The sequence below is a fragment of the Zootoca vivipara genome, chromosome 1, assembly GCF_963506605.1.
Source record: "Zootoca vivipara chromosome 1, rZooViv1.1, whole genome shotgun sequence".
NCBI classification, from domain to species: Eukaryota; Metazoa; Chordata; class Lepidosauria; order Squamata; family Lacertidae; genus Zootoca; species Zootoca vivipara.
In genome coordinates, this window is record NC_083276.1 from 51,697,031 (window position 1) to 51,721,361 (window position 24,331).

At 44.2% G+C, this 24,331-nt stretch overlaps 1 protein-coding gene across 2 annotated transcripts in view; it reads right to left on the reverse strand.

Moving 5' to 3' along the window:
• Window positions 1–24,331, reverse strand: part of CD82 (CD82 molecule) — a 66,171-nt gene that overhangs the window by 36,097 nt on the left and 5,743 nt on the right. The window contains exon 2 of one of the 2 annotated variants that reach the window (XM_035115951.2): window positions 17,579–17,730. The exons of the other annotated variant lie outside the window; for it this stretch is intronic. The gene's annotated coding sequence lies outside the window, so the exon portion shown is untranslated. The remainder of the gene's footprint in view (window positions 1–17,578; window positions 17,731–24,331) is intronic. 2 annotated transcript variants of the gene reach the window in all.

Below are 24,331 nucleotides of genomic sequence, written 5' to 3' on the forward strand. Positions count from 1 at the left end.
TTGCTTGATGGAGGTTGGGGGGAGGTGTGGTCCAAAACATCTGAAGGGCACCAAGTTAGAGAGGGCTGGTCTACAGTGACTGGCAGTAGCTCTCCAGGGTTAAAGGCAGAGACCATTCCTAGTGCTACCTGGAAATATCAAGGATTGAACCCAGTACCCTTTTGCATGCAAATCAGATACTCAGCCCTTTTGTCGGTCGCAGAGTTGAAGCAATAAGCAAAAATGTAGTAAACCAAAAGTAAGTAGTGCAGTTAGATTGGGAGGGGGAGGGAAGCACTAATAAAATTTCATCTATCATTTTAAAGATTTGGAATATAAAGTGCTACCTGAAGGAGCGTCTCCACCCCCATCGTTCAGCCCGGACACTGAGGTCCAGCTCCAAGGGCCTTCTGTTGGTTCCCTCCCTACGAGAAGTGAGGTTCCCTCAGGCAGAGGGCCTTCTTGGTAGTGGTGACCATCCTGTGGGACGCCCTCCCATCAGATGTCAAGGAAATAAACAACTATCTGACTTTTAGAAGACATCTGAAGGCAGCCCTGTTTAGGGAAGTTTTTAATGTTTGATATTTTATCACTTTTTATTAATAATAATGATATTCTGTTGGGAGCTGCCCAGAGTGGCTGGGGAAACCTAGCCAGATGGGTGGGGTATTTTATTTATTATTATTATTATTATTATTATTATTATTATTATTATTATTATTATCATGTTACAGTAATTCCAGAGCTGTTTTGGCAAGAGAAACCAGTTTTAAGAGGCATATTTATTTCATTTCAGCAAACCAGCATTGCCTTTGCCTGCCCACAATTCTTCTAACTGGAAGCAGCACCATTTCACCTGGAAAGGCAGAGCATCAGCTAAAGATTTTTCTTCTCCTAATCAAACTTGCAGAAGGAGGAAGGAGCCATTGTGTCTGTGCAGCCTACACGGCAATCAATTAAAAACAATTGACAGGTTTGAAGTAGATGAATAAAGCTTTGATCTCAGATCAGTTAAGAATTTAATTTTTTTAGCCTTGTGAATTCTGATAGGTACAGATAAGTTCTTGGAGTAGTCAGTCAGCCTGCCTTGCCAGTTCAGGTATTTTCTAATTGACGGCATTTCAAAAAGCACATCTTCTTCCATCCAAGAAGTTAAATAAGAGAGAAAAGAAGCACAACTTGGGTGAGTTATTTTTCCTAGCAAGGCTGGTACATAGTGCAACCAAGGGAGTGCTATTTATAAAAGCAAGATTACTTGAGGTTCCTGACTTGAACCTGTTTTAACAGACTTTTTTATTGTACATTTTAATTATGGATTTCGTAGAATTGTCGAGTTGGGAGTATTTTTCAAATGATGTGATGAAATTGTTTTACTGTGTGTTTTAACTATGTGCAGCTATGTTTTTATAATCGGTTTTATGCTTGTAAACTGCTCAAAAGGCATTTCACATGTCAGTTGTAGAGATATAAATAAATAAGGAATCTTGGTAAACTAAGCAGACTTTGCAGGCATCCTCTGCGGGCATCCTCTTCCCTGGCCCCTGTGGGGCACCTCTTTTTACCATGGGTGGCAGCAGTGACTGCCTGGAGGACTCCCAAGGAGAGCGGAGTGGAGAGGAGGCTGAGGGAATACTCCACAAGGGAGGGAGTTTGAAAAGGGCACTGCAGGCAAGGGGAGACATAACTGGGCTCCTGAGGCCCACAGGGGTGCAGCAGAAAGAATGTAGTTGGTCAAGGGAGCCATGGACTCAAAAAGGTTGAAAACCTCTGCCTTAGGTCTTTCCCCACCCCCTTCCAAAACAGTGGTCTTCTTTTGTTAAGGGCAGCAGGAGGAAAACTTGTGACTCATTCAGTATAGTTCTGTAATGTGACCCCAAGAAGTCATTCAGCAGAGCCCTGTAACATGAGCTTAAATAGCCTTCCCTTTGGCCGAAAGATACCTGAATAAAGGCTGGTACGCCACATTCCACTATCCTACCTCTTCCCCCGCCCCCAAAAAACCTATACAAGGGAAAGAGCTGTAAAAAGATACTATGGGAAAGAGAAAGAAGGCTGTGAGGAAATTCACTGCTTCTCTTCTCACTGGGAAAAGGACGATGTGTGATTTTCAAAAGCCTCTTCTGACTCTCCTCCTTACAAACCACCTCTGGGGAAAGCTATTAAACAAAGCCACAACATGCTCCAATCAGTATTCCCATCTTCTGTTTGCAGTGTTAATTGGCAACCCCCAACTCCTTCAACACACACAAATAGAAAAGCTCAACTTTTGAGCTTCACATACACACCCTTTGTTGCAAGAACTGCCGCACATGGTATGTATATCACTAGGTTTCAGTTCACTTTCATGAGCATAAACCTCACGCTAAGAGAGTTAAATGCCAGGAGGAGTCAGCATTTCCATGACCAACACACATAACCTCTAGTCTACAGGTGAGTGCAATGCTACAGGTGGTGCAATGCTAAGAATGAAGCTTCTGCTAGTAGAATAGTTGTTATATCAGTGGCTGGCACCAATGGGTATCACCCTAAATTTATAGAAATCATCCCAAAAAAAAATCTACCCTGTCCTATATAGAATTTTACCTGTTTTTAGTTATTATTAATTTTGGCATTTGATTTGATTCAAATGAGGTACATGTGTAGAGCCGAGTCTCAACCTTCACAGCTTGTCACCCCAGATTATGGATATTCTGGCCTAGTCAGACGAGACACAACGTTATTTTAGGAAGCCGGCAAAACAAAACTACAACAACAGAGAACGCAGCATGTGATGCCATTCTGAGGTTCAGGTCTAACTGCATTTACTGCATTCCTGTTGACATTCCTCAGAGACTTGGGTGGTTCAAGGTATATTCACCCAAACGTAGCTATAATTTCAAAAGTGCTCATAGTGACACAGAGCTTCTTCACCTTGTAGCACTCCTGTGCCCACACTGGGTCCAACAGTGGCAAAATGAGTCAAGAGCAGCGCACAGGTTTGTATGGGCTTGTTGCCAAGATCTAGTAGCAGAAATAGTATCCTTTGTGAACAGACTTCCGGGCTCCTTCCTTTGCTGAAATGGAGAACAACTTCAGACTGGATCAGAGACATGGTTATAGAACTGCCCCTGCTGGGGCCACATTAGTTTACTGTGAGCATGTAGCATTGCTGGGGGTGGGGGGGGGGGAGGCTGACCAACATGATAACCATCCATTTCTCATCTCTTCCCCATGTCTCCTGCTTCTTCCATGCACCACAGGCACCCTATGCTTGTTTTTGCACAGAACTTCCACCTGATTCAATGGAACGTCTCCCATGTGGCCATACAGACAACAGCAGCTTTTCCTGTTCATCATCGCTAATACCTCATGCTTTGTCAAGCAGCAAGAGGAAGAAAACATGGGCTGTGCCTTCCCTGCTCAGAATTTGTGGCTCTCTTTGCTTTCTTGCAGGTTTGTCATTTTCTGGGCTGGAGCTACTCTCAAAGGGTGACTAATGTCTGCACGCACAGTTACAGAAGGCTAGTCAGGTGGGAGGAAGGAGAAGGAAAAAGGAAAATCTCCAACAGCTGCCTCCTGCTTTCTATACTAGAAAACGTCGCAAAGGCTGATGGATGGTCCCAGCATTATGCACCTGGGGATGGAGCCATGAGAATTTACCTGCCATGTAAACAACTTGAACAGTCTCTCAAGTGCTACTCATTCACTGTCCTCTAGATAGGCCAACACAGGCACAGTTTTGTTGGTACACTTCATCACAACAGGAGGTGGCCAATATGGTGACCAACCCACAGGCTTTGAGGGCAGAGACGTTAGAAGCTGATGGATAATCCCCATTGAGAACTCTGCCTCACATCCACCATGTAAAAGCCTAAGGAAAACCATGCTAGATCAGCTAGAGGCCTATCTAGCCCAGCATTATGTTCTCACAGTAGCCAACTAGATGCACTGTGTCCAACTAAATACCCAAAAGCATGATTTGAGTGCAATAGCATTCTCCTGCTCATGATCCCCAGCAACAACTGTTCAATAGATGTATGTGGAATGACAATAGAATGCCTTTCTCATTTCAACAGAGCAAGTTCCATATGTTTTAAGAAATAGAACAAGTCTTGTTCCTGGGTTAAATGGATTAAATGAGGTGAAAACCATTTGAAGTTCCCCCATGGAGGTAGGAAGCCAATACAGATTTGTTCAGTCATGTGTCCTATTATAGTCAACCAGTGTTAGAAACTCTGATCCAATTGCAAGTTGCACCTCAACCTGCTCACAGTTGCCACAATGGAATGTCTAGATGCCTTTTTTGCAATTGAGGTTGTTGTTGTTGTTGTATGTATGTTTGTTTGTTTCATTTCTATACCACTTTATATTTTAAAGAACAAGTCTCAAAGTGGTTTACAACACATTAAAACATCAAATAAAACAACCCAGAATTAAACAAATTCAAGTTTCAAAGAAAATATTTCAGATCCTTTATTACCAACATGGCATCCAGAGATCGCCACGTGGTCTCAATTGGACCCCACACCAGTTGCAAAACATGCCTGGCGCCTGGCTAATTTCTAACACTGTTCAGCCAACCAATATAAATGTTGAGTGAAATCAGTAGGTTAGATAAGACATATCTCTCTCTCTCTCTCTCTCTCTCTCTCTCTCTCTCTCTCTCTCTCTCTCTCTCTCTGTGTGTGTGTGTGTGTGTATTTAAAAGCTTATAAAAACTGCAGTACCGTTTTTAGAGAAGAAGAAGAAGAAGAAGAAGAAGAAGAAGAAGAAGAAGAAGAAGAAGAAGAAGAAGAAGAGTTGTAGTTTGGATTTGATATCCCACTTTTTCACTACCCTAAGGAGTCTCGAAGCGGCTAACATTCTCCTTTCCCTTCCTCCCCCACAACAAACCCTCTGTGTAGTGAGTGAGGCTGAGAGACTTCAGAGAAGTGTGACTAGCCCAAGGTCACCCAGCAGCTGCATGTGGAGGAGTGGGGACACGAACCCAGTTCCCCAGATTACGAGTCTACCGCTCTTAACCTCTACACCAGTCACCTTCTCTCACCCACATAGGAGGGAGTGCCTCTAAGGCAGGGGTGCCCAAACTGCACCCCTTGGCCTAATTTCATGCAGGTAGCAAGGAACAGATTGGGGAAAGTGGGTGGCAGAAAGAGAGGAGGAGGGAGCCCCCTCCACCTTTTGTTCAGGCTCTAGCAAACTACCTCTGAGCAAATACAGCTCTTGATAAACCCTGATCTAACTTGCCAGTGGAAACGTATGCATACTTCATCTAAGAACTGCAAGTCTAGGCTGATGGTCCAAGTGATAATGGCATCAATAAAGGCTTGCAGTCCCATCCACACTTTGCTTGGGAGCAAGTGCCATTTGCATTCACAGAAGCTTACTCCCAGGAAACAGGCATTAGAGATTGTACTGTAAATTGACCCTACGCTAGGGAGCTATTTGATTTTGAGTAAACTAGAGATAAAGAGCAAGCAGCACGGGTGAAGATGAAGGGGATCAATAAGAAGCACCTCATGACTTAGCACTGTTAGTTCACCTCCAAGTGCTACAGGTAAAGGTAAATGTAAAAGACCCCTGACAGTTAAATCCAGTCACAAACGAAGCCATTTAAAAAAAAAAAAAAGAACTACTGGAGAGAGAGCACCAGAGGGAGAGATATGCTGCTCTGTTTCATAAGCATGCTACACCTTCCTATTACCTGCAGGGAGCTAATGAGCAGTGGCAGAATTAATGACCCTTTTGTTTACTAACAGCAGTCAGTACATTCCCTAGAGGCCATCTTCCGTGAAGACTCCAGCTAGCGATCAGGTTAAGTTAGTCACCTATACTCAACTGGGTGTGCAGGGTCAACATTAACATTATCTAAGGGCGATGGATTTATGCAGTTGCAGCACATTGCGGCTTTGTAATTAAAAGTGTGCCCTGACACGGTTATTTCATCACCTACCAACACAAGAGCACAAAGATTGCAAAGTCAGCTGCAAAGCAAAACTATAAAGCTACAAGGATTGAGGCAGCTCTTTACAATTACAAAGCTGGAGATTTTTCTAATAAGAATGTAAATCTTCTCCAGGAGGGTCTAACCAGCTTTTTTACTACCCTACTAGGGCAATAGGTTTTCGTTTCTAAAATCAGAATTTCCTGCCAGCACTAATGATACATGGAAGAAAAGGTAAAGACCAGCACAGGCGGTTAATCCTGGGATTATTTCAGATTGCAGCTGCTGCAGGGGGTCTCATTTGTTATTTATCCAAGAGCCTTACACAAAACTTATTTTGTCACCTCACTGCATAACTCAGGCCCTTTTCAGGGATTATTCACCCAGTTTACCTCTCTTGGTGAAACCAACTTGGGGATAGCTTTGACCCTCCCCTGTCATGGCAATCACCTGTAAACCTCTTGTTCCACACATATTCTTCCTGCAGCTCTAGGGCTGCATAAATCCAAAGTGATTTAATTGTGTGAAATGGCTGTCAGAATGCTGTTATTACAAACTAGCTTCACTACCTAGTAAAACATGTTTGTTAAATTTAACAAGTATTGTATTTACAAATTGCCACTCACCAGAGCCTAACAGACTCTACTTTGTGACCTTTTCAGGCACTAGTAAAGTCAGACTTGAGGTATATTGAATTGGTTACACAACTGCTTTGGCATACAGCAATTTTGCAAGGTTTTTTTTGGGGTTTTTTTTGCTTCTTTTTGACTCTGAATTAACAACAAAAGATGTGGAAGTGTCAAAATACAGCAAGCAGCTCAAGAGGAACATTCACCAACTAGGGGATTCAGGACTGGAAACTTTGTTTTAACATCTCAAAAAACCGTCACTTCCAAATTGCCATTAATGAACATGTTTTTAGTGCAAAGGAAGCACATTTCTGAAAAGGTGCAACCTAACAGAAGTGTCATATAGATTCAAATATTTGTTCCTATCACATCAAATTTGGCACTGCAGTTCAGGTCCCTCAAATGTTGCCTTTATGGGTTATTACAAGTCTGTTCTCCTGTTTGGACTGGAGGGCAAAGTGCCACACGGTCTACTCATTTCAGCGGCAGTTGTTTCAGAAAGTCTCAAATGAGAAGGGCGAGCATAAATTTATACAGACCTCAATTTACATGCATAAAAGCAATACATACTATTGAAGTCATCTTGGTGGAATTGGTTTCAATATAGAATGCAGGGGGGGGGGGAAGCAATGATTTCATAGTATGCTATCTGCCGTCAATCACAGAACACCAGGGCAGCTCAGTCTCCAATGGGGAAAAGGAAGTCAGCGCCACGCAGAGACAAATGTCTTCTTGTTCAACCCAGCCTGCTCCTTATGAAGTTATGTACAAGCACGCTTGAGATATCCTGTTGAAGACTGAAATCCACCCACACTAAAAAAAACCTGTTATCCCCTAGCACTGCATGCTAGCAACTCACCTGGTTACACATGTGCAGAGCAAATAAAAAGACACCCCAGAGCCATTGGTCTTGAACAAAAGATGCCACAACCTTCTTTCCATTGAACCAGGGATAGTCAAATAGCACAGATCCTAAAGGAACTCTATCTGGACCACAGTGTCCCTACCAAATTTCAAATGAGGCATCTTAAAGCGTTGCTCTGTTTCACTTGGTATCAAAGCAGTGATTCTTCATGTGTGCTTTAGCTACATTAGCACCACACATAAGCAGTCATGGTTTCCACCCACCCACCCACCCGAATTCTAGGAGCTGTAGTTTGCTAATGGTATTGGGAGTTTTAATTTTTATTATTATTATTTATTTATACCCTTGGGTTTCCCCCGCCACTCTGGGCGGCTTCCAACCAATACCAAAATACACTAAAATATCACAGACTAAAAACTTCCCTAAACAGGGCTGCCTTTAGGTGTTTTCTAAATGTCAGGTAGTTGTTTATCTCCTTGACCTCCGATGGAAGAGCGTTCCACAGGGCGGGCGCCACTACTGAGAAGGCCCTCTGCCTGGTTCCCTGTAGCTTTGCTTCTCACAGTGAGGGAACCGCCAGAAGGCCCTTGGCGCTGGATCTCAGTGTCCGGGCTGAACAATGGGGGTGGAGACGCTCCTTCAGGTATATAGGACTGAGGCCGCTTAGGGCTTTAAAAGGTCAGCACCAACACTTTGAATTGTGCTTGGAAACGTACTGGGAGCCAATGTAGGTCTCTTAGGGCTGGTGTTATGTGGTCTCGGCGGCCGCTCCCAGTCACCAGTCTAGCTGCCCCATTCTGGATTAATTGCAGTTTCCGGGTCACCTTCAAAGGTAGCCTCACGTAGAGCGCATTGCAGTAGTCCAAGCGGGAGATAACTAGAGCACGCACCACTCCGGTGAGACAGTCTGCGGGCAGGTAAGGTCTCAGCCTGCGTACCAGATGGAGCTGGTAGACAGCCGCCCTGGACACAGAATTAACCTGTGCCTCCATGGACAGCTGTGAGTCCAAAATGACTCCCAGGCTGCGCACCTGGTCCTTCAAGGGCACAGTTATCCCATTCAGGACCAGGGAGTCCCCCACACCTGCCCGCCCCCTGTCCCCCCAAAACAGTACTTCTGTCTTGTCAGCATTCAACCTCAATCTGTTAGAGGATCTTTATTCTCCTTCCTGAACTACAATTCCCAGAGTTCCCTAAGAAGATGGGTTGACCACAGTTCTGGGAACCACAGTTCAAGAAGGATACTGACAAGCTGGAACGTGTCCAGAGGAGGGCAACCAAAATGGTCAAAGGCCTGGAAATGATGCCTTATGAGGAACGGCTTAGGGAGCTGGGTATGTTTAGCCTGGAGAAGAAAAGGTTAAGGGGTGATATGATAGCCATGTTCAAATATATAAAAGGATGTCATATAGAGGAGGGAGAAAGATTGTTTTCTGCTGCTCCAAAGAAGCGGACACGGAGCAATGGATTCAAACTACAAGAAAGAAGATTCCACCTAAACATTAGGAAGAACTTCCTGACAGTAAGAGCTGTTCGTCAGTGGAATTTGCTACCAAGGAGTGTGGTGGAGTCTCCTTCTTTGGAGGTCTTTAAGCAGAGGCTTGACAGGCATATGTCAATAATGCTTTGATGGTGTTTCCTGCTTGGCAGGGGGTTGGACTGGATGGCCCTCGTGGTCTCTTCCAACTCTATGATTCTATGATTGCTAAGTCACCCTGGGAATTGGAGCTGTGGGAGGATAGGTGTCTCCTAACAACTCTGAGCACCCTTAAACTACATTTTCAAGAATTATTGGGGGAGGGGGGAACCATGACTGAAGTGGTATCACAGTGCTTAAAATGTATAGTCTGAATGCGGCCTTTCTGTGTTCTCATACTGCTTCTCTCTGCTCATTCTCATCATTCTGGCAAAGAAAGACAACAAACTGCCAATTTGTGGGGAGGCAATATCACTCTACAGCTCATCTATCCCTATGGTGTACTGGATTATAACAAGGTGGTGCCAGCTTCACAATATTAAAATGGGCCATGTGAAAGAGAGGCAGACACAGCGGAATTCTCCAGACTAGTGTAAAGGGAATATATACAAAAGAGGAGAAGAGAGCAGGCTAGATTAAAAAGTGGGGGAAGATTTTGATATATGGCAGCTTGACTGATGCTAGTCACTTTTCCTAGAGGCAGATTTGCAAGCCCAGTGGAACAAATAAACCATAATAATCTATAAATGCAAGCCCCTGCTTTCTTCTCTACAGAAAATGTCTTCAGACCACAACACAAGCCACAAAGTTATCTATGCTATATTCTCTAGGAGATTTGATTCACCTCTAATAAATATTGTAGGCATTTTCATTGTTAAAATGCTTTGAGATGCCTTTATGAGAAGGGATTCCTAAAATAAACCAATGGACAACACGGTATAAAAGCCAAATCAGATCAGCCTTTCCTGGATTTACTCCTGGCTTCTCCAGTTATTCCTTCTTTAAAACTAAAAAAAGGGAACATCTGGCATCCTTAACTGTACACAATGTGCTTCTGCTGCCAATTCAGTGTTCAAGGCTCCAGAGCGTCTCCACATGACACAAATTGTACTGTAAAGTTTAAATATGCACATTAAATGCCAGCCCTGTTGGTTGCTCAATGTGGTTATAGTATTTGCACATACACTGGCGTCCTGTCACTGAAATAGACAAACCACACAAACCTCTAGAGGTGTTACTGCAGAAGACAGGGGTTTAAGTCCAACCAAGGACAGGGGTAAAGGATACTTTCTATCCTGCACAGCCTAGGTAATTCAGGCTAGATAATTCAGCAAATTAACCCCATGGCTTGAGAGGTCATGAGACCAATGCAGGACTGTTAATTTAAGGTAAAAAAGAGAGAGGTAAAGGACCCCTGGACAGTTAAGTGCAGTCAAAGGTGACCATGGGGTTGCGGCACTCATCTGGCTTTCAGGCCGAGGGAGCCGGCGTTTGTCCACAGACAGCTTTCCAGATCATGTGGCCAGCATGACTAAACCGCTTCTGGCATAACGGAACACCTTGACAGAAACCAGAGTGCACGGAAACACTGTTTTCCTTCCCGCTGCAGCGGTACCTATTTATCTTCTTGCACTGGCGTGCTTTCGAACTGCTAGGTTGGCAGGAGCTGGGACAGAGCAACAGGAGCTCACCCTGCTGTGTGGATTCAAACCACCCACCTTCTGATTGGCAAGCCCAAAAGACTCAGTGGTTTAGATTACAGCGCCACCCGTGTCCCTTGTTAGTTTAAAACATCTGCTTAAGGTGTAGATGTGGCCAGAGTATTCGACTTTTGGAAATAACTAGTTTGTTCTATCCATTGCTTTTTGCCTCTGTCCAAATACCCTCTGCTGCTCTCCATCCTAACCTCAACCCATTTTTCCAGTTTCTTACTGCCATACATGGAATAATCCAACTTCTGGCCTAAAGTCTTCATATTTGGAAAATATGTGTAAATTATGCCTTACCATAGTTATTCTGAAGACATAAAATGTTCTCTTGGCTGAAAGCTATACAAATTCTGACTATATAGCAAGTTTCAATTCTTTTAATCAAAATGAGGACATGGCACGTAAAATTGTTTAGGAAGTTTTCTTCAAGCAGAGACTGTTTCAAGGTAAAAGACTTTGCAGGTTCGTACTATGCCTGGGATTAAGGGCAGAAACTGTGCACATTTCCCAGGAAGGTAGCTGATTCTAATGGAATTAAGTAGAGCAACGTGAGGACATTAGTCATTTACAGACCTGCCAAGCCTCACACTGAGGCCTGCCACTTACTATTTGCATCACTCCACCCTCCCTACCCACTCCATTCTCCACGCTGTGATCAAACAGCCATGAGAAAGCTAATTCATCACTTTGACCAGAAGAGTCCGTGCAGAAGGAGTTCTGGCAAGGCTGTTACAAGCCACGTTAGGGGCAGGGGGAGAACACACACATGGGATACGTTCCACAGGAATTTGGCAGCTGAAGAACAGGGAGAGAGAACTGGATTCGTTTTGGGGGGGGGGGAGAAAACACAAGAGGAGATTCCAAAGTCTCCACACTTTCACATTTCACATTTGGCAGTCTGTTTCAGCAACTGATAAGTCTGGAAATAGGTTAAGCAGAAACAAAGGCAGGCTGGGTGGCCTCTTTCAGTTGCTGAGTTGTCTTTACATTCCAAGCTCACATCGTGGAGAAGATGTATGCGAACTTAGAACACCATGGGGAACACACAAAATCCATGGAACTTCAGGTAGTAGCTGGCCTTTATGAGAAACTTGAAGATGCAAGCCACTATTCAAGGGCTCGCTCAAAACCTTTACATCCTCTGCCCCATGTACCTTGAACTGGTCCCTGGCTTGGTCAACAAGAGAGCTCTCTGGGGATCAGGATTTCTCAGCTCCTTTTGCAGTTCATCTCAAAATAAGCAAAAATGAGTAAGAGGTCAAAGCCTCTGTTGGAGAAAGCAAGAGCCTAATTGCACTGAAGTTCAAGAGTCCAGACTCTGCTGTCTTCTGCTCCACCATTTATAGTCAAGTGGCATAGAGATGCCTTCAGTATTATCCCTTATTTGGAGCTCCAAACTATGGAATAGGAGGAGCACTTGAGTCCTACAAGGGAAGAGCTGCCATCCTGAAGATGGCAAAGGGAAAGCATGGAATGCCTGGAGACTTCCTGAAGAAATAGAAAAGGAGAGTTTCCATCCTCTAGCTCAGACTTTCTCATCCTTGCGTCCCTGTATTTGGTTGGACTACAACTCCCATCATCCCTAGTGATGATGGGAGTTGTAGTTCAAGAACATCTGGAGACCAAAGGCTGAGAAAGGCGGATCTAGCTCAAGTTGCAGAAGGAAAGGGCAGGTCACAGTTACTGCCATAGGAAATGGATTGTGCTTAGGAAAACAAAAAATGCATTGATGATACCAATTTGAAAGTGTCTGGAGAAAAGAGCACAAGGAAACACTGAAACTGTGCTCTGTGGCAGGGCAGTGGGAAGCAGAGAAGGGTCTTCAATGCAGTCTTTGACTATGTAGTCGGCCGGAATGGATAAGGTTATGTTTTTATTTATTTAAACAATTTATATAATGCTTAATTAAGATGCATCTCAAAGTGGTTTACAAGGATATGCACTCTCTAGGAAACAAAAACATACAGGGTTTTTTATTCCAAATCAGATTAACCACCCTAACTCTGTAAAAAAAAACAAAAAAATGGGATCTTTACACAATAACATTTAATCTCTACGAACATAAAAGGATGGCCATCATGCATTGTAAGGCAACAGAGTCACATCTTAAGTGATCCTCAGCTACACAACAGGAATTTCAAGCATATGTGGCTTGCTTATTACCTGCTTCGCAGGTCCCGCACCACCATTCCTTAAACACATAATAAGAACCTAACAGCCCTGCTGAATCAAGCCAAATACCCAAGGGTCCAGCATCCTGTTCTCACAATGGCCAGCTAGATTCCTATGAGAAACCTGCAAGCAGAATCTCAGTGCAACAGCACTCTTCCCACTAGTGATTGCCAGTAACCGGTAACCAGTAATCGAAAGCAGAGTGGCTCTGACAATAGGGGCACAACTCAGCCATCTTCATTTGTAGCCACTGACATCCTTATCCTCCATGAATCTATCTGGTCTTCTTTAAAGCCATCCAAGTTGGTGGCCTTCACTACCACTTGTGTAACCAAAACCAATCATTTAACTAAGTACTCTGTGAAAAACCTAGTTTTGTCTGTTCTGGACCTTCCAATATTCAGCATTATTGGACAGACCCAAGTTCTGGTATTACAATGGGGGGGGGGAACGACTTTCCCCTGACCACATCTTATGGGCGTTTTCCCTAATGCAAAAAGCACCATCTGTGGTAACCTTTCTCAAAGGGAACTTGCTCCTACCCCATGATCATTCTGGTTCCCCCATGTTGACCACTTTCCAGCTCTACAATAACCTTTTGGAGGCAGTGCAACAAGTACTGTACACAGCATTCCTAGTGTGGCCTCACCAGAGGTTCGAATAATGATCCAAAGGGGATGAGCAAGGTTAATATTGCACCTGAATTAAATCACTGGGATTTCTGCATCAAAGGGAGTGCCTAAATCTATGCAGTTGTGTTAACTACACAACTTTAGAAGCCTCTATCTTTGGAGACTCTTGCAATCTGCACTAAGAGATTTCCCCTTTTTGTTGAAGCAAGAAACATATATCCACAAGAAGCCCAAAGATTGTCAGAAGCCCCTTTCCCCAAATTTACACAACATTTGCCAGAGACTTCAGAATCTGCTGTGCATAAATTACTATCAAGAGACTGCAATCAAGTGTGGAATTAAAGTACGTAAGATTGTTTGACACAGAGGGTGCAATCAAATTCTGCCCCTACATTGATAGAAGGGCTTTTGACCTAGCAGAAGCATCCACTAATTGCCAAGGGGATGCAATTTTTGGCAATTTCCCCTCATCACAGCAGACCCTGAATCAGCTCCACAAAGTTGGGGGATTCGTTTAACAAGCCATGACAACCTTCCACTTCCAACTAGTGGGGCACCTCTGCTGGATCAATGGTCTGCCTGTGAATGCAAGGGCACTAATTGGATCACACCTGGAAGGTTTCTGCAAAAAGCTCCAGGAAGATGTAGCTACTGCAAAAATATGTAACAAGCCTTGAAGGAGCATGAAAGGCTATTTATTTGGAAATGCTTTCTACAGTCCACCCTCAGTTTTTGCCATTAGGGTGGCAGTATAATAAAGTCATTCTGCAAAATGGCTGGGTATCAGCACGCAAACTGAAAATTACTGACTATGCACCCTGCCCTTCCTGCAGTACAATTAAACACAAAATAAAAACACATTTTAAAACAATGGAAAACCGTATTTAAAAGCATTGAGAACATCAAAAAAACATTTCGCTAGCTACAGAGGTGGAGAATGTGAAGCCCAGGACCCGAATCATAGAATCGTAGAGGTGGAAGGGAGAATCGTAGAGTCCAACCCGCTGCAATGCAGGAATATTTTGCCCAACATGTGGCTCAAACCCACAACTGAGATTATGACTCTCATGCTGCAGTGACTGAACTTGGATGTGGCCCTTCCAGGGTTCCATGTCTGATCCTTTGGACTATTCTCATGCCATATTCATCTCTCCCCAAATATAGCTCTCTCTGCATCCTTGATTTGTCCCAGTGTAGCTGCCTAGCTGTGAGATTCCCCAGGAGCCTTATATAAAGAGAAAGCATATTAAGTGTAGCAAGTAATCCAATTTACCTTGTGATAAGACAGACCTATGAGCAATATTTCAGGCAGAAAGCAGCCAGAGTCAAACTCCTGAACACCACATTCAATGTTTGCACTGCCTTGTCACCTTTTGGCTTTGACCCAAAGTTAAAAATACAACTCCCGCTGTCCCTAGTGTCGGCAGAGACAGGGCCAAAGCTGTTGCTCCACAAGGCTTGAGTGATGCATTCACCTTTGCCAATGTTTGCTCTAGGACACAAACCTTAATGGCTTACCTAGAGGGTTTGCTCCTGCCATTTAACATGCCATAAGGGGACAGCTTTCTTGTAAACACTGCTGAAAACACACATTAAAAGGGCAGTTAACTACCCCCATCATTAGCACATGAACAGAAAGTCACTGCAGAAAACTCAACAGGCTTGCCCTTGTTAATTTTCATGAACATTTGGTTTCCTAACGTGTATTAAGACTTAAAACAAAGGAAACAAGATGGGGAGATAAAAAAAAATATCGAAACAAGGAGTGTAGCTGGAAAGGAGGTTAAAATGAGTCTTCACGAGTCTTCCTTGCCTTTGAGCATTTTGTGAGCATTGAGACCTGATCTCATAAAGGACCACAAACGTGAACACTTTGGGTTCAATATTGGCAGGCACAATCTGAACTAACACTGCTAAAATCTGCCACAGCACAGAGTTTGCCTTCCCTTTCTCCTGATTTCTCCATTTGTTGTTTAGTCATTTAGTCGTGTCCGACTCTTTGTGACCCCATGGACCAGAGCACGCCAGGCACTCCTGTCTTCCACTGCCTCCCCCAGTTTGGTCAAACTCATGTTCGTAGCTTCGAGAACACTGTCCAACCATCTCATCCTCTGACTTCCCCTTCTCCTTGTGCCCTCAATCTTTCCCAACATCAGGGTCTTTTCCAGGGAGTCTTCTCTTCTCATGAGGTGGCCAAAGTATTGGAGCCTCAGCTTCACGATCTGTCCTTCCAGTGAGTACTCAGGGCTGATTTCCTTAAGAATGGATAGGTTTGATCTTCTTGCAGTCCATGGGATTTTCAAGAGTCTCCTCCAGCACCATAATTCAAAAGCATCAATTCTTCGGTGATAAGCCTTCTTTATGGTCCTGCTCTCACTTCCATACATCACTACTGGGAAAACCATAGCATCATTTTAAAAGCTAAAGGGGATGGAAAGGAGACTGCAGCAAAGCTCACATATTTGAGATTTAAAGTTCTTCCATTTCTAGAGATTTTTTTCCCCTTCAATCCTCTTTCACACTAGTTTCTCTGACTTCCCCCCTCCAGGAATTACCGTTTTGCCACGTGAATAGCTGGAGCCCTTTGACTCCCCTGCCCTCCCCGTCATGCAAGAATTAACAGCCACCTCAACTCCAGGCTGCATCCTGCACTATTGTTATGAAGGCAGAAGCTGCTTTTGTGATCCCCAAATGGCAGAGGCTTGCTTTCAGAAGGCTGGATCTGCCTGGACAGGGTCTTGGCGTTTCCTAGCTGCTGTTCCTTTGTTCTTCACCCACTCTGCAAATGTCATGGCCTCACACCACAATTGTTCTCAGCAACTCCCATTCTTCTCTGCTTCTCAGATTCCCAGAGTTTCCATTCAAGGCCTGTTTCTCAGGGTCTTAATGGCAATAGCAGAACCAGGAAAGAAGAAGGGTGCGGAGCTGCAAAACACCACAGCTTGCATCTTAAGTGGGGTGGGGGGTGGATGGGGGGTGGGCACTCATTCTGCAGCCTGCCGTTGAGTTCTGCGCCAGCACCGCTTCCAGGAACAGCGCTAGAAATGACAGGCGAAAAATGCAGCCCAAGATACCAGCCAAGAGGAACATTATTATTACCAAAAAAAGGACATTTGTTTTATTCAATGCTTGAAGATAAAGGGAAGGCTTTCTAGCAGGATTTGAATGAGACCATTAACAGAAGGGAAATCTCAAAAGCAAGATTGTTGCCATTTGCAAAGATCCTACCTCTCCTTCTTGCACATTCTAGGATATTAGCCAGAAGGACGGGTTGGGTTGTTTGAAGAGTGCAGTGCTACTTCCTAAAAGCTCAGGCTGTAAACTTTAGGGCAAATATACTCCCTTCCCCCTTTTAATGAAAGCTGTTATTGTCATTGTCTGAAAGAGGAAGAGAGGTTACTTGCCAAGGATTAAGTTGTCCTTCTAGACATCATGGAATCCTTTTTACTTATTCTCATCTAGGACAGTGCCTCAGTACAGTAAGGAAAAGGAAAAACCCCTTGGACTGAGCCAAGTGGAAAGGGGGTATGGATAGATGGACTTTTGTGCATCCATGGAAGAAACATATTCTCCAAGACTTCCTTGCTTGTTCATCTAACCATAAATGCACCTGAACGCCTGTAGTCTTCCAGCTACGATATCTCTAGAGCCTGTGAATGATCCCTTTGACCTAACTAATTATAAATCTGGCAGGCAATTCTCTGGGTGTGGGTAAAATGATGAGCCCAGCCCTTAACTTTCCATTGTAGTTGTGCACTGAATATCTTCTTCAGAGCTTGTTGACGTTATTATACCCTGCCCTCTGGCAAAAAGGTAATTCTACCCTAACTCCTGTGGAACTAGATCTAAAGTTTGTTGTGAGCCTCTCATTGAGGTTGGAGGACGTATTGGCATTCAACTCCAAAGCTTTACAGTATATGCCTTGCCAGAAGCTTCTGAGTTGGGTCCAAGGAGCCAGCTCTCCTTTTCTGGATGTTGAATCAGCCCTGATTAACAGCTAGCAACATGCTCCAAGCCAATTTTTAACACCCATGTTTTCCTACACAAAGCACTGCCCACTCTGTTGTGCTGATGATCAAGATTGAAAATGGAAGCTGGGCTGAAATAGCACATGCATATAAATATTGCACATATATTGCACTTATATTGCATATATATTGTACAAAGAACGTTTGCAAACAGGAAAACTCACTTTCAGGTTTGCGACATTCGGGAGCCAAAAACGTTCGAGTAGCAAGGCGTTCATCAACCAAGGTACAACTGTACTTCGTAGTTAAGAGTTCCATCCAGCAGACAGTGTGGCAGAGGACCAACAGCGTGGCAGGAATAGCATCACCCAGGGTGCTGTGGTCAGGTGGAAGGATTAATGAGAGCAATTGTTACAGGCAACACGTCTATAGCCCAATCCTATTTACTTACTAACGGCATTTACTGCCTTTCTGCCAGGGCATTCTGGACAGTTTACTATTTAAGCTCAAGCCAAAACAAGTAAGCACACAAGGCAAAATAGAACACGCTCCAGGTGAGTGCTGGTCTCCTCAGAAGCAGGCTGCACAAGCTCCCTGGCCTTTGCCTTCCCCTCTAAGTACAAAAAGGAACGTGTGATACTTAACTGCAGCTATGAGCAAACTGAAGTTTCTAACTGTTCAAAGACAGAGGAAAGAAATAATTTGGCCATAGAGTGACGGGCGCACACCTTTACTATCATGGTAACTGGCCAGTAGAAACAGTATCATGGTGGGCGCTTTGTCTCACTGTGGGTGGCTAACCTGCAGCACTCCAGATGTAAGAGGCCAACTCCCATCCACACTGGCCACTGGCCATGCTGTCTGGGGCTGAAGGGAGCTTTGGGATGCAACCCTGATCATACTACATGCAGCTGAACCTAACCCTTTTCAGCCAGCATGTTCGGTTCAAACAAAGTGGTCTGAGTGAAGACTGGGACAAGAACATGTGATTTGGACAAGAACATGTGATTAGAGGATGTAGGTATGAAATGGGGCCTATTAAAGACAGCAAGCTACTAGCTAGCCGGATATAACAGTTTTATAACATTCCAAGTGTTGACTTTAACGCAGGCAAAGGTTACCTTGAACGGCAGTAAGAGCATTGTGCAACACATTTGTTGTTAAAGCAGCATGTTGTAATACCAATGAAACTGTATTCACAGCTGCACCAATTTTCACCCATGTTTCCAGAGTACGAAGGGGGCTTTGGGGAGCACAAAAAAAACGCTGCCTCCATGTAGTTGTCCATGTTTTGTATTTTTAAACAGCTGAAGTTAATAAATGTCCCCTTTTAGCTTTCAGCTTTGGCAATGCTATACATCCAATCAGTTCTTCAGATTTTGCTATAGGTATCACCAGTGCAAATAAATTGCCCTTACTAGGAATTTGTAGGTGGGGAGAGAACACTTTGGTATTCGAGTCAATGCTCCTGCCTCCCGGCCCTTGCCATTGAGCAATGGGGGGACACACCAAAACAAGACAGGAGATATAAACTCAATTGCAGTGGTTCATTGCAAAGGCATACTCCCATCCAGTGAACACTCTGCACCCCTTTGAAAAATGGAGGAGGGGAGGTTTTTCGGAGCTCAAACAAGTTTATAAAGATCTCTCAGCCAAGCCTTCCTCCCCTCAGTTCTAGTATTAATTAGTTGGTAAATAACCAAGCTAGGCAAGCCAGAAGTTACTCTGATGGAGGTAAGGATAAAAGAGCCTCATGCTGGCTGCCGCTGTTCCAACCCCAGACTCAATGCCCAGAGCACCATCACTGCTCTGCCTCACAAGTGATGGCACTGTAAGGATGCCTGCACTTGAGACTTTGCCAGAAGACCTCTCCTCCATTCCAGAGGGGAGGAGTTACGGGCGGGGCCAGCCTCCCGCGCTTGCAGGGGGCATGTTCGGCCCCCTGCATCAGCCCCTCCTCGCTGCCGTGTTACGCCCCTCAACTGGCCAATAGGGCTCGCTGGGGTGTGTGGAATCCGGCTGCTTTTGAGCAGCGGTGGCAGCAGGAATTTTATCACTCTGCTTCCCGCTTTGGTTTCCTAACATTTTGGAAGTCAAACAGACTTCCAAAGCGGATTCCATTCGACTTCTGAAGTACGACTGTATATAGTGCATACAAATGAGTATTGCATTCTCCATAAAGTAATGTTTGACAACCAGACAATTTTCCTGATGACAGGTCTGGGGGCGGAGAGAAAATAATGGCAGGAATATTCAGAGGCATGAGCCAGGCTTTCCCTTTCCTCATGCAGCCTCACATATGTCAAAGGAAAGAAGCAAGAAAGGGAAGAGAGGGAGAGACAGGGGGAAAGGAAAGCTATATTATGATGGTGCCAAAACAGTATAGAATATAGAATACTATACACGCACCCACATGCACACTATACAATAATGCTGTATATTGAATGTATGGTATATATACAATACGTATAGCATTATAGCATGCGCACACACGTGTGTGTGTGTGTGTACCAAAATGGGCTTCCTAGAAATTATCCATTCCATTTTTAGGGAGCAAAATTGGGGAGGGAGAGGCATATCTTCCAAATAGTCTCTGGGGTGCGGTGTGTGTGTTTAATTCTCCAACAGATTTGGGGTGGCAGGGGGGGAAAGACAAATTCTCAGAAATTCTTGCAAACCATTTAGCTTAATTTAAATATTGAATTGGGATGGGGTGGCATTGTGGGTTAAACCACAGAGCCTAGGGCTTGCCGATCAGAAGGTCGGCGGTTCAAATCCCCGCGACAGGGTGAGTTCCCATTGCTCAGTCCCAGCTCTTGTAAACCTAGCAGTTCAAAAGCACGTCAAAGTGCAAGTAGGTAAATAGGGAAGGTACCTACAGCGGGAAGGTAAACGGTATTTCCATGTGCTGCTCTGGTTCGCCAGAAGCGGCTTTGTCATGCTGGCCACATGACCTGGAAGCTGTATGCCGGCTCCCTCAGCCAATAACGCGAGATGAGCGCCGCAAACCCAGAGTCGGTCACGACTGGACCCAATATTTACCTTTAAATATTGAATAAAAATACATTGTCAATTCATACTGGTGAATGCAGGAAGCAAAGGGCTAAAGCAAAGAACAGAAGGCATAGGGGACATTGCATTCTTCAGCAGTTTGAAAGGAGTCCAAAAGAAAACCCAGAAGTGGTAAAAAAAAAAAAAGAAGCAGCAAAAAACTCATTTTTGGCCACATGCTAAATAGTGCAGGAGGAAAATCTCTCCCTCCCTGTTTCTGCCCCACTGCTCACTCTCAGAGAGTTCCCGTCTGCTAATGATCTACACAACTTAGTCTAGGCAGAATGAGGTTTCCTGTGCTGGCCAATTCTCTTTTCCAGCTTTCTCCCATCCCCATCTTCTGCACCCCACTCCTCTATTTTGGAGGGGAGGGGTGCAAAATCTGGAATTTAATAATAAAAGTGGTAACCCTAACTTGAGACATCTGAGTCTCTCTGCTAAAATCAGCATTAGCAATATAGCTCACTGCAGTTCCTTACTGCTGCTGCTTTAACTCTCATTTGGAAAATATTTACAAGCTAGCCAAAGATCTGGGAGTTATTAGACAATTAGCGGAGGCTAAAATGGTTCCTTACTGTTCCCCTGCAGGGGAAGAGGGAAGTTTTGCACAGCCAACTGTCTTTCACACATGCATCTTTTAATTATTGCCATCTGAAGCTCCCCTTCCTGCATGCGGCAAGTGCTGAAGCTTTCCATAACAGGACTTTAACACTATTTTGCCCACAGACCCAACTATCATAGTAGTAATTATGGACAAAGAAAACAACCCAAGATTCCTAAATGAGCACATGCAGATTATGCACAGGTGTTTCTCATCATCCATGGGCAAATCCTTCATCTGTTCATGCGTTTCTGGTGATCTATTGCATTCTTCTTTTAAAAACTTATTCAGTACCGGTAGGTGCTTTAGGCTTAAGTTAGCATTGCTGAATTCTGAAGTAATCCAAGTTGCTTAGACAAGTTCTTAACACAGCTCTGAACACTTGTATTTCCATTTAAGTTCTATAGCCACAAAAACTCAAAGCTTTTGCAGGTGGGAAGTGGACAGACTTCTGAATTCACTTCACCTTCCCATGAGTGGTTAGGCTTAAGGCTAGAACAAGGAAGAGATGGGTATGGAAGGGTTTGGAGATGTTAAGTCTCAGAATACAGGCCCAGATAGCACACTCCCACGTAAACGTGAGTGTTTCAGCCAGCATGGTAACCAAAACATCTGAAAGACACAACTGCCACCATCACTGACCAGTAGTCATGGTGGATGGTACTGATGAAAGTTAAGTACCAAGTCCTCCAAAACATGTGGAGGACACCAGGTAGACTGGCAGGTTTAGGACCAGCCAGGGCAAGTTCTTGTAAACAAATTGTGAGACCAGAACACTGTTCTTGCAGACTTCAACAGCTTTCCCCATTGCCTTGTAGGCACATGTAAATGGGGCATGCTATAGGAGCCAACTCCATGGGGCCAAGGTCACTTTGTCCCCAATAAAATATTGGGAGTCCAAGCCCCCTCAAAGCTAGTGGGCATTGCCATTCAAATGGTGTGTGTCATGTGATCAATTATATAGGGTGGGGCTTACCTGGCCACCCACCAATATTTTATTCAAATTGGCACCCCCGGGTCATGCTTTATCTTATCTCCTTCCTTGCTCCTTTGTATGTATGTATGCCAATTCTGGCTCTGCAAGAGCTGGATGATAATTCCACAACTTCAACCATTTGCAGTTTACATGGTATTTCAAATAAGGGTTGTGTTTTCTTGAAGCATATTATAGGAATGGCTACAGCCAACCACAAGACTGCTAAGCTGTTTTACACAATGTTGATAGGAGACTACAAGCAGGCATGAAACCAGGCATAGGCAAAACTACCTGACATTTAGAAAACATCTGAAGACAGCCCTGTTTAGGGAAGTTTTTAATGTGTGACATTTTAATATATTTTAATCTTTGTTGGAAGCTGCCCAGAGTGACTGGAGAAACCCAGCCGGATGGGTGGGGTACAAATAATAAATTATTATTTATTATTATTATTATTATTATTATTATTATTATTATTATTATTATTATTATCTGGAGGGCCAGAGTTTGCCTATGCCTGCATTAAACAGTCATACATACAAGTGGTCCTCAGTTTACTCCCCAGTTTACTCCCCAGCAGCTCCTGTTGAAAACAGGCCAGAAATCAACTGAAAGGAATGACACCAGCCTGAAGAACTACTGCAAGCCAAGGCTTTAAACTCAATGGGAAAGGGCTGTAGCTCAGTGGCAGAGCACACGCCATGTGCACAGAAGGAGCTGGGATTGGCATTTCCAGGTAGGATTGGAAATGCCCCCTTTCTGAAAACTTAGAGAGCCACTGCTAGTCCATGTAGACAGTACTAGGGCTGATTGAAGTTGTAGTCCAACAACATCTGGAACGTTGGGAAAGGCTGGCTTAAAGTATGATTTATTACTATTGAAATAAGACAGGATCCAAATTAATTCTTTGTGTGTGAGCAAGAAGACTGGTCCCTGCTCCAAGCTGGTCACAATTTACCTTTAAACAGGTGGTATGCAAAGAAAAGGGCATGGTCTAAGAAATAATTTCAGTATGGGATGGGTAAAGATATAGAGGGCCTTTGCATCTCTAGGGATAAAGCCCACGGGATTAAGCTAAAGCTTCTTCCAGATCTACACAACAAGCACCTTGCTCAAAATAAAATGCCCCCACCCCATGTCAATCCAACAGTCCTTATTTAAGCCAGAGAACTGCATACACAGGAAATGTTTATAGATTTTATTAGGTACGGCCTTGGCTGGCCTTCAGAGGGCTCAGCACACAATAGTCAGGGGAACAGCCAAAGTCAGCTTGAGCTCTGACCCTAAAGGGGCTGAGATGATCTCTCACTTCATTCCCAGGATAGTTTTTCCATGCAGTGGAAGTTAGACCTTTACCATCCTTGAAACACAGGAATGGGAGCGGCAAAGAACACACACAGTTTGAGGAAACATTTAACTATTCTTCTGTGGAATGCTGCGAATGCAATGCAGGCAAACCTTCCCCAACTTGATGTCCTCTAGATGCTTTGAACTTCAATCAGTCCAAGCTAGCATGGACAATGGAAAAAAATGGTGGAACTTTTAGTACAACATCAAGGGCGCCAGGCTGGGGGAAGATGCATGGGCAGTTTTTCCCCCAATGAAAAGGTCCAGTTGGGCATCATAATGTAATATTACACTGCACAACTGTCCTGTGGTTCTTCACTTGTCATCTCCAAGAGTATAAATTTTACCCCAGCTGGTAAAAGATGAGAGAATTCTCATTCTATTTAAAGCAACACCTACTGGGAGAGAATGAACATTAAGCAGAACCTCTCAGTCAAGGCACTTCACCGTTTCTTTTCCAGGATCCCTTGACTGGAGGAAGGGACAGGGCAGGCTAAAGAAGGTAAAGATGATATAAGGCGGCCCATGAATCCTTCAGCAATACATAGGGAGGAATTGGGGCCACAGGGAGCAGCCTTGCTCACTCTTGGAATCAGAATGCCAATCACTGTGTCGAATTGACCAAGGATGCCAGGGGTTCAGCTGGGACTTTGAAGCTTTGTAAAGACCTAATACCATACTTGGTAGCAGTTAGACTTATCCCAAATCTACCAAGGACTTGTTCACACAATTTCTCATACAGGTAATTTAGCTCACCATTGTTCGTAAGCAATGTTGTGAGATCTCAAACCCTTTTGAGGTATGCAGACCCCCTCTCCTTCCCCCCTAGATTTATTTACACCCAAAAGGCATAAAGGTAAAGTACACAGTTGTTGTTTAGTCGTTTAGGCATGTCCGACTCTTTGTGACCCCATGGACCAGAGCACGCCAGGCACTCCTGTCTTCCACTGCCTCCCGCAGTTTGGTCAAACTCATGTTTGTACCTTCGAGAACACTGTCCAA